Source organism: Antechinus flavipes, chromosome 1 (genome assembly GCF_016432865.1).
Source record: "Antechinus flavipes isolate AdamAnt ecotype Samford, QLD, Australia chromosome 1, AdamAnt_v2, whole genome shotgun sequence".
NCBI lineage: Eukaryota > Metazoa > Chordata > Mammalia > Dasyuromorphia > Dasyuridae > Antechinus > Antechinus flavipes.
Window position 1 is genome coordinate 228,026,827 of NC_067398.1, and position 19,146 is coordinate 228,045,972.

Sequence of the window (19,146 nt, forward strand, 5' to 3'; positions counted from 1 at the left end):
TATTTATTAGAAGAAATTATATTCGTGAATAGCCATTTTTTTCTTTACTTCCTTTTAAATTGTTCTTTAGTTCTCTGTAGCTCACCTTATTTACTTTACCGTTTTTCCCCCTTTCATCCCCCTCACCATTCCTAAGCAAGCTACATTAAGAAAAGATATATTTATGTATATAGATATATAGATACATACACACATTCATACTCCACCCCCACTTCACATATACACATATGTCTTTTCTACCCTTGCTGCCTCTTTAATTAAATTCTGTTCCAAAACTTGCTTTGCTATTACTTAACATCCCCCCTACCAAAGGATCTCTCTCTTGTCTTCTTTCTTTGCTCTTTGCTTCCCCATCCAACCAATCCTTTCCCCTTTATTTTCTTTATAGATTTATATATGGTATATATAGTTAGTTTTGTGAAACTTTTTAATATAATATATACATAAATATATGTAAAGATTTACATATGGGAGTAAAAGTAAATGCGTGGAAGTAAAGTGGGGAATCAAATATGTGTATGTGTATACACACACACACATACATATCTATATCTATATCTATATCTATCTATCTATCTATCTATCTATCTATCTATCTATATATGGTCTAGCATTATATGCAATATAGTGAACCTGCACTTCTGCAAAGGAGATGGGGTGTGTCTTTTCATATCTCTTCTTTGAGATCAAACTTGGCCATTATAATTTTAAACTATTCTATTTTGATTGTTTTGTTGCTGGGTTTTTTTTTTTTTCCTTTCTGTTTCCACTTTTGGAGTAATCATGTAGTTATTATCTTTCTACGCTTCTCAGTATTTATATTCTTTGTTTTTAGTAGCATAGTAATATTCTAGTCAGAGAAGGAAATGACAAACCACTCCAGTATCTTTGCCAAACCCCCTCCCCCCCTCCAAAACAACAACAACAAAAACCAAATGGAGTCACCAAGAGTTAGACAGGCATGAAATTTCTGAAAGATTTATTAAGCACTTACTATTTACCAGGCATTGTGCTAAGCATTGGGGATACAAAGAAAGGCCAAAACAAAACAACAACAAAAAAAATCTTTAAGGATAGTACTTTCTACTAGAGGTGATAACATGTAATTGAGTATACATACAATTGAGATACATACAAGATACATATATAATAGACACAAAGTAATTTGAAAAGGGTAGCAGCTGTGAGATTGGTGAGTACTGAGAAAGGACTCATGCAGAAATTGAGCTTTGAGCTGGGTCTTGAAGGAAATGAAGGAAATTGAGAAAGGGGTAGGGAGATGGATGCTGGTAAATGTTTAACAATTGGAATTCTGAGGGGAAAGTGTATACATAACTAGCATTTTCTCCATCTAGATAACCAACAAAACAATCAAGCCCTGCCCAATTTGAGGCATTTTCCATTTTCCTAGGTATTAATATTCACATTACAAATTTAACAATTGACTCTCCCAAGTTAGCATGAACAAGCTCCAGTACGACTTTTAGAGTGGGGAAATCTCTCTCTCTCTCTCTCTCTCTCTCTCTCTCTCTCTCTCTCTCTCTCTCTCTCTCTCTCTCTCTCTCTCTGTGTGTGTGTGTGTGTGTGTGTGTGTGTATTTCAGGCTAGGGGGAACAACAATACAAAGGCATGGAGAACTGGAGATGGAGAGTGCTGTTTAGAGAAATTGCAAGTAGACCAGTGTAGCTAGATCATGGAGTCCCTAGTGGGGAATAAAGTGCGAGAAGACTGGAAGGATAGGAAGGGACTAAATAATAAAAAACTATAAATGCCAAAGATATTTGATTTGGGAAGTATAGATTGCTACTGGAGCTCACTGAGTAGAGGGGTGATGTGGTTATATTTATACTTTAGAAGGGCTGCTTAGTAATGCTCTAGTGCACAGAGTGCTGGATCCTTAGTCAGGAAGACTTTTCTTCCTGAGCTGAAATCTGGCCTTTAGATACTTAATAGTGGACAATTTACCCCTATTTGCCTCAATTTCCTCATCTATATAATGAGCTAGAGAAGGAGAAAATTCATGTTGGGAGTTCCATCCAGTGAAGTGGGGAGAGATTTGAAATAGGGGAATCAGTCAGAAGGCCATTGTAATAAGGATTTGAGAGCCTAAAAAGGGGTTATAGTTACATCCTGGAGGGTAAGGGATATATTTGAGAGACATTAGGAAATTAGAAAATGACAAGATTTAATAACTGATTAGCTAGGTGGGGTGAATGAGAATAAAGAGTTGAGCAAGATGCCCGAGTTTTGGAACCTGGGTAATTGGGTAAATATGGGCAACTAGGAGGCCTAGTTTGGAATCAAGAAGATATCATCTTTATGTCTTCAAATCTGGCCTCAGATACTTACTGGGTGATGCTGAGCTAGTCACTTAACCCTGTTTTCCTTAGTTTCCTTATCTGTAAAATGAATTAAAGAAGGAAATAAGAAACCACTCTAGTGTGTTTGCCAAGAAAACTCCCAAATGGGGTCATGAAGAATTAGACATGACTGAACAATAGCATCTAGGGCAGGAAGGTAGGGAGGTGGGTAAATGGTGGTGTCTTTAATTTATGGAAATTTTGAATTTTTGATGGATTAGGGGAAATGATATTAAGTTCTGTTTTGTTTATATTGAATCTGAGATGTACCTAGGACATTCAGTTTGTGATATCTGAATGGGTAGTAGAAATGCATAACAGAAAATCAAGGAAGTGATTAGGCCTTCTTTTAATCCCATATCTCTTTCCTTTCATAACTGGCCTTAAGAAATCTACCAATAACGAATACCTCCTCTTCCTTTCCTCTCCCTCCAGTTTAAACTCTTCATCCTGGCCTCCATCCAATCTTTCAACTGAAACTGCTCTCCAAAGTTACTTGTTCAATCATGTCTGACTCTTTGTGACCCCATTTGGGGGTTTTCTTTGCATAGATACAAAGATGGTTTGCTTTTTCCTTTTGCAACTCATTTTACAGATGAGGAAAGTGAGGAAAACAGAGTTAAGTGACTTGCCCAGGTTCACACAGCTTTATTCAGGAAGAGGAGCTAAAACTTTTCTCCAAAGTTATTAATTATTTCTTAATTTAAAAAATAATAGCCTTTTATTTTTAAAATATATGCAAAAATAGTTTTCAATTGCAATTTCAATTCATCCTTGCAAAACCTTGTATTCCAGTTTTTCTCCTCTTTCTTCTTTTATTTTCAAAATATATGCATGGAGGGGACAGCTAGGTGTTACAGCGAATAGAACACCAATCCTGAAATCAGGAGGACCTGAGTTCAAATATGACTTCAGACACTTAACACGTCCTAGTTGTGTGACCCTGGGCAAGTCACTTGACCCCAATTGCTTCAGCAAAAAGAAAAAAAAAGATAAATAAAATAAAATAAATAGATATGCATGAATAGTCTTCAACATTCACTCTTATAAAACCTTGTATTCCAAATTTTTTTCCTTCCTTCCTCCCACTCCCTCCCCTAGATGGCAAGTGAACCAATATATGTTAAACGTGTGCAATTCCTCTATACACATTTCCACAAATAACATGCTGCACAAGAAAAATCAGATCAAAAAAGAAAAAAAAGGAAAAGGAAACAAAATGCAAGCAAACAACACCAAAAAGTGAAAATACTGTGTTGTGGTACACATTCAGTTCCCACAGTCTGGGATCATTGTTGATGAGAGTCATGCCCATCAGAATTTTTTTTTAATTTTAATAATTTTATTTTATTTAATAATAACTTTGTATTGACAGAATCCATGCCAGGATAATTTTTTTTACAACATTATCCCTTGCACTCGCTTATGTTTCATTTTTTTTCCCCTCCCTCCCTCCACCCCCCCCCAAGATGGCAAGCAGTCCTATATATGTTAAATATGTTGCAGTATATCCTAGATACAATACATATTTGCAGAACCGAACAGTTCTCCTGTTGCACAGGGAGAATTGGATTCAGAAGGTAAAAATAACTCGGAAAGAAAATCAAAAATGCAAATAGTTCACATTTATTTCCCAGTGTTCCTTCTTTGGGTGTAGCTGTTTCTGTCCATCATTTATCCATTGAAACTCAGTTAGGTCTCTTTGTCATAGAAATCCACTTCCATCAGAATACATCCTCATACAATATCGTTGTCGAAGTGTATAATGATCTCCTGGTTCTGCTCATCTCACTTAGCATCAGTCCATGTAGGTCTCTCCAAGCCTCTCTGTATTCATTCTGCTGGTCATTCCTTACAGAGCAATAATATTCCATAACATTCATATACCACAATTTACCCAGCCATTCTCCAATTGATGGGCATCCATTCAATTTCCAGTTTCTAGCCACTACAAACAGGCATGCCCATCAGAATTGATCATCATATCATCTTGCTGTTGCTGTGCATAATGATGTCCTGGTTCTGTTCATTTCACTTAGCATCAGTTCACATACATGAGAGATATTGTTTATCATGGATTTGATGAGCGTACAATATACCTCCCCTTTCCATTTTATGCACTCTCCTATTTGATCTCACATTCATTGATTGCCCTGGAAGGCAGGTTATATGGAGTTTAGTCCCTGTGCTTAATATCTATTCCTCTATGGTGATTTTTCCTTTTTCTTTAAATTCCACTTTCATCTTTATCCTATTGCATACTTTTTTTTTTTCCTGAGGCAATTGGGGTCAAGTGACTTGCTTAGGGTCACACAACTAGGAAGTGTTAAGTGTCTTGAGATCACATTTGAACTCAGGTCATATTGACTTCATAACTGGTGTTCTATCCACTGCGCCACCTAACTGCCTCCTATTGTATACTTTAAAAAATAAATCTCTTAGTCATCTTTCCTCAACCTTTACCTCTCTTACTGCCAGAGGTATCAATCTTTTTAGGTTTTTTTTGTTTGTTTGTTTTTTTGTTTTTTACTAATTTCTAGAGATGGAACAGTTTATCTGTATTTATCTTTGTTCTATTTCTGTTGCTTGGAGTGTTTTCAGGTCAAATAATCTATTCCCATTTTTCCCCCTCAGGAATACTTTAAATGTTTTTCTTTTATGGAATGTCCATCTTTTTTTCCCCACTGATTTTTAGGCTCAATTTTTGGGGTAGATCATCTTGAATTACATATCTTAAGCTCCTTTGTATTTCAGAATATATTATTTCTTCCCTCCTCCTATATTTCTGGTACATGAAATATAGTTTTGTTTTATTCAAATGAACTTCCCCTTAAATTTAAAGGCATTTCTCCAAGTCACTCATAGGATTTATTCTTTGTCATTGGAACTATTCTGTAGAGAGTCAGTTTTGAATTTTGAATACTATTGGCTCATCATTTCTCTAACAATTGTAAAAACATATTTGGAAAATTTAGGATGATCTTGATGGAGAATGCATGGGACAGGAACAAGGCATTTTAACTATACAATGAATCAAAGACATACTTAAGGTTAATACATAAGTATGATAATTTATGCTATTTACTATTCTTTCTTGATAAATATCACAACTATTTACAATTCTGTTGATGTTGATGAGCACCATAACTATGCTATTTACAATTCTGTGTTGATAAGCATCTTGGTATTGATAGTTAAGGTGGATACAGAAATGCCCTGGAAGGTATATAATGGTAGATAGTAATTTTGTAACACTAGCCTAAAAGGTATATAAATGCTGATACTCAGATTAATAGATGGTGATAAAAAGCATATCTTCCACCTGGGCTTGGGTATTCATTCACACTCTTGGTATTCACTGGAGTTGGACTTCAACACTGTTTGATTTAGTATCTACATCTCCTATGTGGAGTTTGAGGACTAGTTTTTTTTTTTTTTTTTTTCCCTAGAGGCTCTTTGCAAATCTTTTAGATTGGTGCTTTGATTTCTGTAGTCTGGACAGTTTTCTTATCTTATTTCTTGCATTGTGATGTTCAATTTCTTTAATTTGTCCTATTCTGGAAGGTCTATGAATAAGTTGTCTCTATGAATATGGCTTTTAAAATCAAAATGTTTATTGGTATAGAAATCATTTGTTCTTTTAATGCTATTACTTTTCACTTCTCATCTTTCAGATGAGAACTTCAGTTTATTGTATTCTGCCATTTGTTCTTGTCTATTTTATTCTCTTAAATTTCTTTTCTCAAACTATTCTGGAATATCTTGCTTGTTGTTCCATGCTATTTTGGGAATCCACAGAATTCTGTGTTTCATCAGGCATTGGTTCAATTTCCTTTGTTTTGCAATTTTATTTAGAGAGATATACAATCTATTAGACGTCTTGTAACTCATCACCCCACCCCCCACTTATTTTAGGGTACGTCATTTTGGATTATATATCTTTGCTTTTCAGAATATATTATTCCTTCCCCTCTTTCCCCTATTTCTTGTGCTCCAGGTTGATTTATTGATTTATTTGCTTGTGTTCTAGATTTTTAACTGAATTTTCTTCCTCCTGAGATCTTTGATGGTTTTTGTTTTCTTTTTGGTTATATTTCCCCTATCATTTTATCCTTATGGACGGCAGCTAAATTTGTTTCAGTCTCCTTCTGATGTAAATTGTGTCCCCTTTAACCTTTGGCGGGGAGGTGGTGGGGAAGGGGCCCTGAAACTGCATCCTCTTTTGGGAGGAATTCCTGAGTCTCAAACTCTCCCAGACCCTAGGAGGGGCAACACCCTTCTCAAATTAAGTAATCTCATTCAATTGGAGATCTCAGCCTGGACCATAGTAAATAGTCTACTATTGAGTGGCTCAAACCACCTCCACTCCCCCCAGGCCAAGATTTACCGATATAATCAAGGGTTTGTTAACCTACCTTTGCCAAATTCCTACTCAAGGAGCTATTTGCCTTTCTGGATTTGGTCCACTGATAAAGATATTTTCTTCTCAGTATAAATGCACCTTTGCTAATTTCCAAACAGGACCCTGCCCATTAAGAAAGCTGTCTGTCTTCTTAGTGTAAATAAATCCCCTTTTGCCACACAGATTTCAGGTTTGCAAATTCTTTTGAAAGGGATCTTCAACATCGACCCGAGGGTATCTCTTACTCTCAATTCCATGTTAGGAAATTCACTTTTCCCTGGCCCTGATCCATATTTCATATAACTTGTAGGGGGGGATAGTCTCTTTTGGTCAGTCTTGGTGTAAGACCACATGTTATCAGTCAGTTTGTTGAGGGGTGAGAGATGAGGAGTGAAAGATACCCTAACAGTGATGGGGTCACTAGGCTGGTGTAGCAGGTTTTTGTGAAAGAATTCACAGTCCAAATCTCCAGGTGAGGTTTTTGGCAAAAAATGGGTTTATTACATAGAGAAGCTACACAGTGGGCCAGTTCCGGTTAGGAATTAGCAAAGATTTGGGTCCAGAATCTTGTCTTTTATTAGCTTTCTATGGTTTGGGGTTAGTGAGTAATTAGGAACTAATTACCAAATCAATAAAGGGTGGTGATTGTTTCCAAGACCAAAGTGATTCCGAGATCAATTTTGAAGTGGGAGATTCCTGTGGGAAACCATGTAGCTTTCCCAAAAGGGAGATTCAGGTGGATGGGGATCATTTTTAGGAATTTCCCCAGGCCAGGTGGCCCACCCTCCGCAAAGATTAGGGAGACACAGAGTCCCATTACATCAAGTTAACAAACATGTATTAAATGTCTACCATGTGTCAGGCATGGTACTATGTGCTGGGGGTATAAATACAAATAAAATAGAGATGGTTACTGTCTTTGATAAGCTTACAATCTACAATGTGAATACAACACACAAAAGAAAGCTAAAAAATGAAAAGAAGGAGAAAGGAGTAGAGTAAAGGTTTTTGGCAAGAGGGCATGACACAGAGTTCCAAAGAAGCTCAAAAGCAGTGTAACTAGTAAAAAATGTAGAGGAAAAACTGTATTGAGACTAATCTTCAAGTAGAGGTCCTGGAACTATGGTCTTATCCTCTGGTTAGTGGGTCTAATCAGAGGGATAGAAGGTTCTTATGACAAGTGAGTTGAGTATCAATTGATTGAGTATTCAATTTTGCTGGATAATAAGATTTCCAATGACAAATTTCTTGGGGAAGCACCCCATCCTGTTTCCTGACATTCTTTAGTTTCTTGGCTGGGCTGAATTAGTGTCTGCCCACTAGTGGAATGAGTATTCTGGACAGTTTCTGTCACTCTGGGAAAGTCCATAACTTAAATATTTCCCCAAGTAGATAACCCTAGGGTTAGGGTTAGGGTTAGGGTTAGGGTTAAGGTTAGGGTTAGGGTCCCTTCTTCCTATACCTTTCTATTTTCTATTAAGTATCTGGGCAGAGTTTAAGATCGATGCTTGTTGCAACAGGATCATGACAATAGGGCAGGGGTTGCATGTGTCTCAGAGACTTTGGCAATAGGAAGGAATTCCTTGAGTGAGTTCCAGAGCACAGACTAGTAGGAAGTTTTGTGTGCCCTGTAGGAGCATGGAGAAGTAAAACTGAGTGAGTGCTAGGGATCTATTTTCTTCACTGTTAGTTAATAGGATATTGTTACCTTATTGGGCTTTTTGTCTTTTCAACTTTAGGAGACACTTATAATTACTTTTGCTCATAATTCCTCCTTTGTTGTCCTCTTTTTTTCCACAAGTGTTAGTAGGAACGTGAGAAAATGTCTAGTTTTCCATCTTGTTGGCCGCTGCATCCAGAAGTCTATCTACATGGAGCCCATAGGGATGATTGAGCTCACCCACTGAGACGCTATAGGCTGAAAGGAGAAAAGGGCCCAGGACAGAACCATGGAGGTGCCCCCAGATTTTTTAGATCATTAATAACAATTAAGTAATCACATCTACCAATTCTTTCAGTACTCTGAGATTCACTTTATCGAGGGCTGGTGATTTTACTCTTTAAAAGCAGTATTCAACTATTTATTCAACTTGGCATTTAATTAAATTTAAAAATAGTTTAATTAATTTATTCTATCCTTCTCCATCTGAAGAAACTTCTTGGTAAAGGAAATTGTTGTTCAATCATGTTGTGTTTCATTATGTTAATGTAGCACAACTTATTCAGCCATTTTCCAATTGAGCATCTACTTTTATCTAGTTTTTTTTACTAATGTAAAGTGTTGCTCTAAATATTTTGATACATATGGGGTCTTTTTTTTTTTTTAATCCATTTACCTCCTTAGGGCATATGCCTACTAATGGCATCTTTCAATCAAAGAGTTTGGACATAAGTCACTTTCTTTGCATCATTATACATTTCTTTCCAGAGTGATTAGAGCAATTCACAGTTCAGTTCATCTACCAGAGCATTAGTATGCCTGTCTTTCCACAACACCCTGAGTTTTTCCATCTTTAGTTAGCTTTGCCGATTTGCTAAGTGTAAAGTGAAACTTCAGAGTGGTATGACCTGTTCTTGAAGAAGGCGTACTGACTCTTTATGATTACCAAGTCATTTCTAAATACTCATAAAGCATAACTTTAATAATCTAGAATTTTTCCAGCAAATGGTCAACCTCACTAATCTAGTTTGAAGACTCCTTTTTTTCACTCCACTTTTTTTCTTAAACTGAGACATATCCCTGTCTCTAGTTTCATGGCATCTTTCCTGTTTCCTCTAGTATTTCTCTTTTTTAAAAAGAATTTTTCAAAGATCATCAATAACAATTAAGTAATCACATCTACCAATTCTTTCAGTACTCTGAGATTCACTTTATCAAGGGCTGGTGATTTTACTCTTTAAAAGCAGTATTCAATTATTTATTCAACTTGGCATTTAATTAAATTTAAAAATAATTTAATTAATTTGTTCTATCCTTCTCCATCTGAAGAAACTTCTTGGTAAAGGAAATTGTTATTCAATCATGTTGTGTTTGACTCTTCATAATTTGGGTTTTCTTAGCAAAGATACTGGAGTTGTTTGTTATCTCCTTCTCCAACTCATTTTACAGATGAAGTAATTGAGGCAAACAGGGTTAAATAATTTGTCCAGGGTCATACAGCTATTAGGTGGTAGAGGCCAGATTTTAATTCAGGAAGATGTCTTCCAGACTATCCACTTAGTCATCTATCTGAAGAAAGTTAATCTTGGTAAAGGAAATAAAAACATATATTAAGTAGTTCTTTCTTATCTATTCACCCTGTTCCATCCACTTGAAAAGTGACCCTATCCTCTCTTCGATCTCCTTTTTTTTCCCCCAACATAGTATAGCATCCACTTAACCCCTCATTGCCATCCTCTTGTTCAGTTTGTATTCTGGGCAAATGCATGGAAGCTCAGGATGGACTTGATTTTGGGCAAGTTATATAAGTTATAGTTTGTGTCCACATTGATATAACAGGACCGGGTGAGATGACAGTGCTCTTTTGAGCAGTAACTCCAGAGTCAGAGGACTTGGGTTCAAATTTCACCTCTAATGAGCAAGTCAATCTTCTTGGGCCTTCAACACTAAAACAAGGGGATTAGATTAGATGACCTCAGAGGTTTTTTGCAAATCTATATCAATCCTTGTTTTTAATCTTCCATTTCTCCATCATACTTGTCTTCCCCACACCCCCATCTCCAGTGGAATTGTTTTTCTTTTCTTTTTTTTTAAATAGAAGTTGTGCTTTCAGAATTTTACTCTAAGAGTTTTCCATCCCTCTTGTAGAACTTGGGGTCTGCCTTTAGTGCCCAGGGCTCTACATCTCATGGGTCAAATGCCAGGAATTGAGCTACATGATCTCTTAATATCCCTTTTAGTTATTATTTTCCCTATCATCTTTATGTAAAGCCCTGTCTAACCCATCCAGGTGAGAATATACATCAATCAATGAAAAAACCTTAAACTAAATCAGAGAGGCTTTTGAACTATAATAATATTGTGTAAGAATTGCATTTGTAAAAAAGAAGAAACCCATGCCCCAGGGACTATCTATAAATTATCAAATGACTTTTAAAGGGATAAACTTTCAGAAATTGGAGCACTTGACTTTCTAGCACATCCCTGAGTGAGAACTGCCCTGAAGGAAAGGGGAGACATTGATTTAAATGTTGGGCATGTATTTTTTTTCTCATTTTTAAACTGGAACTTCCAGTTTCCTTTTTTTTTTTTTATAAGAATAACTTTTTATTTTTCAAAATACATGCAAAGATATTTTTCAACATTCACCCTTTCAAAACCTTTTGTTCCAAATTTTTCTCCCTCCTTCCTCTAGAGAGCAAATGGTCCAACATAGGTTAAACATGTACAATTCTTCAAAACATATTTCCACACATTAATGAAGAATTGCGTATGTTTAACCTATATTGCATTATTTACTATTTAAGGGATGAAAAAAAATTTGGAACACAAAATTTTGCAAGGGTGAATGTTGAAAACTATGAATATATTTTGAAAATGAAAAGTTTAAAAATTTAAGAAAAGAATTTAATAATTAAAAAACATTCCCACATTTACTATGCTGCACAAGAAAAATCAGCCCAAAAAGGAAAAAATGAGAAAGAAAAAAAAGCAAGCAAACAACAATAAAAAAGGAGAAAATACTATGTTGTATGGAGCTTCCAGTTTCAAAGGATCCAGAAGATATTGGACTTGCCATCTGTATCCTAAATAGCATTGCAAGGTAACCTGCAATATTGAAATGTCTGCATTTGGAGCCAAGGACAAACTAAATACAGATGTCTTATGTTTGTGTGGAATTTTTTGAGCACCCCATGAACAGAAGAAATGAACTTTCTGAATCACAAAGCTATGATTTGTTTGAGTCACCATTTTCTGGATATTCTCTACTTCAGTAGTTTTTAATTTTTTTGTGAATCAAGACTGTTATTAGTCTAGTGAAACCTACAGACTGGAATTCTCAGAATAATGTTCTTAAGTAATTGAAAGAAGTGAACTAATTTTTTTTAGGTCATACATGCACCTTCATTTTTTATACCTTTCCACATGAGTCATATTGGGAGATAAAAAACAGAACAAAAGGGGAAAAAACAGAAGAAAAAAAAAGTAAAAACAATATGCTTCAATTTGCAATCTCCATAGTTCTCTCTCTGGATGCAGATAGCCTCTTCTACCCAAGGTTTATTGGAATTGACTTCAATCACTGAGTTGCTGAGAAGCGTTAAGTCTATCATAGTTGATCATCACACAATCTTGATGTTTCTGTGTACATTATTTTCCTGATTCTGCTCACTAGAAATAAACTATTTTAGTTAGAAGTAAATGAAAATAAAAAGATAATTTTTTTCCTCATCAGAATTCATGGGCTTTCTGAAATCTATCCATGGACACCTCCATGGTCCCTTATACTGAATAAATAAAAAGACAGTAAGGTAGCACTTAGATGCCATTGATAAATTCAAATGACCAAGTCCAGGCAATCTCTTCCAGCAGGCTGGAAAAGGAGATTGATTACTCACTGTAATTACTCATTAAAGTGTCAGTGGTCTTTGCAAATTTGTGAAGAGTGGGAGAGGTGTCATAGAATTGTAGAAGGACAAATGTGCCTATTAAAAAATATTTAATTTATAGAATAAAACAAATTTTCCATAACATAGTACCAAAAAATGATTGCACATGAAACTGCAAATCTACTCTGTACATTTTGCTATTCCTTTCAAATAAACAACAAAATTATCATGTAAATTTCTGTTTTTTCTTTCCCTTTCCACCCATCCCTAGAGATAGCTACTTTTAGACACAAATAAATATACATGTAAAATTATTTTATACATATTTCTATTCATCAGTTCTTTCTCTGGATGCTGATACCATCTTTCTTCATATATCCTTTATAGTTAATTAGGGTATTTATGATAGTCAAAATAACTTGTTTGCTCAAAGTTGTCCTTAAAACAATATTGCTAGATGCAGAGTGGTTTGGGACTATACCCAAAGGGCTCTCAAACTGTGTATACCCTTTGATCCAGCAGTGTCTCTGCTGGACCTGTATCCTAAGGAAATCATAAAAAAGGGAGAGGGACCTACATGTACAGGAATGTTTGTAGTAGCTCTTTTTGTGGTGGAAAGAATTGAAAACTGAGTGGTTGCCAATCAGTTGGAAAATGGCTAAATAAGTTATGGTATATGAATGTTATAGAGTATCATTGTTCTATAAGAAATGATTAGCAGGATGATTTCAGAAAGACTTGGAGAGACTTACATGAACTGATGCTAAGTGAAGTGAGTAGAACCAAGAGAACATTGTACATAGCAACAAGATTATGTGATGATCAACTGTGATGGACTTGGCTCTTTTCAATAATGAAGTAATTCAGGCCAATTCCAAGATTTGTGATGTGAGAGTCATATGCATCCAAAAAGAGGACTATGGGACTATGGGAATATAAATATGAATAACAACATAGTATTTTTACATTATTGTTGTTTTCTTGCTTTTTGTTTTTTTCTTATTTTTTTCCTTTTTTGATCTGATTTTTCTTGTACCACATAATAAATGTGGAAATATGCTTAGAACAATTGCACCTGTTTAACCAATATTGGATTACTTGCTATCTAGGGGAGAGGGATGGGGAGAAGGAATGGAGAAAAATTTAGAGAACAAGGTTTTGCAAGAGTGAATGCTGAAAACTATCTTAGCATGTATTTTGAAAATAAAATTATTCCAAAATGAAATTATTTCAAAAAAGAAAAAAGGAATGAGTAAAGTCTGAAAATCATAGGCCAGTCAATCTTATTTTGGTTCCTGACTGAATTAAAAAAGGTATCATTAAAGGGATGGTCAATGAAGATTCAGGAAAAAGTAGTAGTAATCATTAAGAGCCAAGAAGTCTTCAAGAACAAATTATGATGAATTAATCTCAATTCCTTTTCTAACAGTATTACAAGATTGGCAAATCAGAGGAATACTACATATGTAGTTAACTAAGATATTGGGTTATAACAAAGCATTTGGCAAAGTATTTCATGACAAAAGTTTCTCAAAAAGCCAAATGGCTTAATAGAGAGAGCCTCAAAGCTAAGAAGATCTGCATGTTTTTGACATGTACTTGAAAGTTTTCTAAGATTATATGTTGCAAAGAAGGAGCTAATCTGCATTGGTAGAGTTTCCTTATGTAGGAGATCCTATTCCAGTGAAATTACCCCCATGCTTCTATTACAACCATTCTGTGAATGGTTCACATTCACAGAAATGTGAATCAGATGATATTAGGGCTAGAGGGATTAGAAATGGTTAACTCAAAAAACAGTTATCATTGGTTCCATGCCAACTCAAAAAGGACATCTAGTTGAGTGTTCCAGGAATATATAATTGGCCCTTGATTTTGATTTGAGGGCATTTTTCCCAGTATCTCTCTATTCAGAGATAGAAACTGAAGCATGGAAATATTAGAATAAGTGATTTATTCAAAGTAACACCATAGATAAATGGCAGGGGTGAGCCTCAAACTTCAATTTTGGACTTCAAAATTCAATATTTTTTCATTCTATCATGCTGCCTCTCTCATTCTGCCCCTTCCCCCAAAGATTTAACTAAAAGCATAAGTGGTTGTGCTTATTAAATTTGCATAGAAACACAAAGGATTAGATAACATGATAAATGAGAAATTGAAATCCAGAAAATCTTCAAAGACATTCAATAATACCATCTCTGAGAAGTCACAGAGATGTTTCACTGAAAACAGCTTAAGTATCTATTATCCAAGAGAAGTATAACCAGGAGAAAGAAGTAGCTGGTCGAATACAAAGAAGGGCTTATGATGATAACAGCTAAGATTTATATTGTGCTTACTATGTCCTAAACAGTATTCTAAGCACTTTACCACTATGATCTTGTGTGGTCTTCAAAACAAGCCTGGGAGGGAAATGCTATTATTATCCCCATTTTACAGATGAGGAAGCCAAAGTTAAATCATTTGCTCAAGTTCACAAAACTAGTAAGTGGGGCTAAGACTGATTTTGAACTTAGGCTTTGCTGATTTCAGGCCCAGAACACCATATAACTGCACCACTTAGAATTAGATACCGGTAAGGTCCTTTCAAGGTTTATATCTGTGATCCTATGAGTGAGGAAGTGATAGCCCTTGTTACTCTGCCTTTCTTCAGGCCATAGAGGCATTAATGTGATGGGTCCTGGGAACCATCTTTGAGAAAAAACTATGAAAGTTAGAAGTGTTCAGGGGAGGTGATCAAGCTGGCATGGCTCTCCAGGTCAGGCCACCATTTTGGCTGAAGAAACTATAGCTACTTAGACTAAAGAAGAGACTAGATTAATTGCCTGCAAGTGGAAGAGGGAAGGAACAAGTATTTATTAAGTGCCTACTAGGGGTCAGTCACTGATGTAAGTAAGTACTTTACAAGTATTATCTCATTTGATCTTCAAAACAACCCTAGAAAGTGGATGCTATATTTAACATGTAAAGGACTGCTTGCCATCTGAGGGAGGGGATGGTGAGAGGAAGGGGAAAAATCGGAACAGAAGTTAGTGCAAGGGATAATGTTGTAAAAAATTACCCTGGCATGAGTTCTGTCAATAAAAAAATATTTAAAAAAAATAAAAAAAAAGAAAGTGGATGCTATTATTATCCTCGTTTTTCACTGGGGAAACTGAGGCAGACAGTTTTTGCCCAGGGTCACCTATCTGGTAATTGTCTGAGGTTAGATTTGATCTCAGGTTCATTGTGCTCTATATACTAGGCCTAGAGGTCTAAATATTTGAAATCTGATCATGTGAGAGAAGGATTAGATTTCATCACTCAGTTGGAAGTAATCTTTCTAAAGTTACGTGGGACATTTTTGAGTTTTAATTTTTATTAATAAAAAATGTTATCCACATCCAGAGAAATAACTGATTGTGTCTGAATACAGATTGAAGCTTTTTTATTTTTTTGCTGAGGCAATTGGGGTTAAGTGACTTGCCCAGAGTCACACAGCTAGGATGTGTTAAGTGTCTGAGGTCAGATTTGAACTCAGGTCCTCCTGACTTCAGGGGTGGTGCTCTATCCACTGCACCACCTAGTTGCCCTGAAGCATATTTTTTAACTTTTAATTTTTCTTGAGAGGTTTTTTCTTTTTGGGGGAGGGATCTATGCTTTCTTTTGCAACATGAGTTTTATAGAAATGCTTTGTGTAACTTCACATATGCCTTCTCAATGGGGGCAAGGAAGGGTTAGAGCTGGAGGAAGGGAAAGAATCTGGAACTCAAAGTTTTAAAAACAAATGTAGGATATTTGTTTTACATGTAACTGGGGAAAATAAAATACATCAAAAAAAAGTTTTATTGATATCTTTTGTTCTCTCATTTCCTTAATTTCCAAATATAGCTCTCCATCTCCTGTCCAGAAAGTCATCAGTTGTAACAAAGAATAAAAAAGAGTAAGGAAAACCAATTCTTTAAAAATTAAGCAAGTCCAATTCCAACAGACTTGTGATGGAGAGAGTCATCTGCATCCAGAAAGAGGATTGTGGGGACTGAATGTGAATCACAACATAGTATTTTCACCTTTTGTTGTTGGTTGCTTGTTTTTTTTCTTTCTCATTTTTTCCTTTTTTGATCTGATTTTTCTCATGCACCATGATAAATGTGGGAATATATATAGAAGAATTAAACATGTTTAATGTATATCGGATTACTTGCTGTCTAGAGGAGGGTATAGAGGGAAGGCGGGCAGAAAAATATGGAACACAAAGTTTTGCAAGAGTAAATGTTGAAACCTATCTTTGCATGTATTTTGAAAATAAAAAAGCTATTATTTAAAAATAAAAGAATGTTTTAAAAATAAATAAATAATGAAAGAAAAAAGAAGACATAAAATCAAGCATTTGAATCTAACTGAATGTAGTGTTCCACATTCATAGCCCCCTACTCCTGCAAAAAAGATAGAGATACATTTTCTCATATCCATCATCAAGGAAAATCTTGGTCATTACAATTCAATTGTGTTCAGTTTCAGACTTTTTTCCTTTCAACTTTACTTTGTGGTAGTTATTGTGTATGTTGTTTTTCTGGTTCTCTTTACTTTATTTTCCATTAGTCTTCCCATGGATCTTGTATTTTTGTTGTTTGTTTTTTTACAAAGCAGTAATATTTCATTAATTCATTATCATAATTTGTTTAACCATTTTGTAATTGTGATGGGAATTTACTTTATTTTTTAGTCTTTTGGTACTACAGAAAATATGTAATGGCATTGATCTTTCTGTATTTGGGTGTGGTGAGCCAATGATCTCTCAATTGAAAAATCTAATGCCTTTTCTCAATTTCCATCCTTTTTGAACGTTTTTAATAGTAGTTAACCTTGCAAAAGGCAGTAAGATGGAATGGTGGAAACATCACTGCACCTGGAGTTAAGAAGACCTGATTCTAGTTCAAATACAGCCTCTGATAGAGGATGTGGGGCCCTGTACAAATCACTTATTCTCAGTTTCCTCATCTGTAAAATGGATATAACGATAGCACCTACTTTGAAGGGGTGTTAAGGGATTAAATGAGATAATATAGTAAAGGACTTTGCAAATCTAAATGCTGGTTATTTTTATTAACCTCTCTCTCTCTTCTCTGGGGCTTTATTACACTGCTTTTTCTTGGTTCTGCTATCTGACCCCTCCCTCCCAGGTTCCTTTGTCCTACTCTTTGTTCTGCATCCTCTTTCTACTTTCTCATTCTCATTGATCTCATCATCTTCTATGAGTTCAATTATTATCTCTACACAGATGACTCTGTGATTTCTCTGAGGTCTCTCTCCTGAGTTATGTAGTTCACTATATCCACCTGGATGTCTCGGCCCTCTGTGTACAATGTAGCTTGTACAAAGTTCATTATCTTTCCTTCTATGCCTAATATTCTTCTGAGCTTCCTCTTTTCTGTAGAGGGCACCATCCCACTTCCAGTCACCTATGCTAGAATCCCTGCAGTCAATCCTTGATTTCTCTGGGCTTCCAATTCTTGGTGATTCTACCTCAACAACACGCTACAGATCCATCCTTTTGTGTCCTATCACATGATCACCACCCATGCTGTTAATATTAATAATTATCATAATAGTAGTAATAGCTAGCATTTATAGAACACTTTAAGCATTTTATAAATATCTCATTTTATCTTCACAACAAACTTGGGAGCAGGTGCTATTATTATCCTTGTTTTTACAAGTGTGGAAACAAGGCAGGCAGAGGTAGATGATGTCCCTGATTTGTCTTCCTGACTCAAGTTTTTCCCACCTCACATTTATCTTCCACATTGCTTCAAAGTGACATTCATACAGCACAAGTCTGACTCACTCTTCAGGAAGCTCCAGGGGCTCTTTATAACCCCTAGGATCAAATACAAATTTCTCTGAGTAGCATTTATTATCCAAGTGTGGTCAGTTTTACTCCCTTTCATGTACTCTCTAGTCTAGCTAAACTGGCCCCTTTGCTGCTGTTTCTCACATAGGACATTATGTGCCTTTCACTGGCTGTTTCCCAGGCCTGGAAGACACTCCCTATTTACCTTGACCTTTTAAGACCTCTAACTTCCTTCAAAGTCAACTGAAATGTCACCTGCTATATGAGACCGTTCCTTCAGTTTCTAATGTCTTTCCCCATCTTCTCCCTAAATTACCTTGCATTTTATAAATGTATATATGTGTATAAATATGTATATAAGTTTGTATGTAACAATGCATATATTTACATAAATGTCTACATAGTTTCTTCCCAATTGGCACCTTGAAGTTAGGAAAAAGTTTTATTTTCTTGTGTTTGGATCCCCAGGGCATTTAATAAAATAAAATGTTGATTGATAAGATTATTTGATTGGTCCCAGGGAAAAGGCAAAAATTATAATGAGGCAGATTTTAGCTTGATGTAAAGAAAAAAAGAAATAACATTGCTATGGTTTACATTCATTTCAGTCATTTCCAACTCATTTGGATTTTTTTTTTTTCTTTTTTCCCTGAGGCAACTGAGGTTAAGTGACTTGCTCAGGATCTCAGAGCCAGAGCCAGAGCCATCAAGCTTCTGAGACCAGATTTGAACTCCTGATTCCAGGGCCAGAGAGTTATCCACTCTGTCATCTACCTGCTGCATTTGGGGTTTTCTCAACAAATATACTAAAGAATTTGCAGTTTCCTCCCCCAGTTCATTTTACAAATGAGGAAACTAGTCAAACAGTGTTAAATAATTTTTCCAGGGTCATATAGCTAGTAAATGTCTGAGGCCAGATTTGAATTCACAATAGGAACCTTCCTGATTCTAGGCCCGACACTCTCTCTACTGCATTACCTAGCAGCCCCCCAAATAAT

The 19,146-nt window shown here is 35.7% G+C and overlaps 1 protein-coding gene across 3 annotated transcripts in view; it reads right to left on the reverse strand.

The window, feature by feature from the left end:
* Nucleotides 1-19,146, reverse strand: part of LOC127561895 (tubulin polyglutamylase complex subunit 2-like) — an 877,998-nt gene that overhangs the window by 795,942 nt on the left and 62,910 nt on the right. The window lies entirely within an intron of this gene.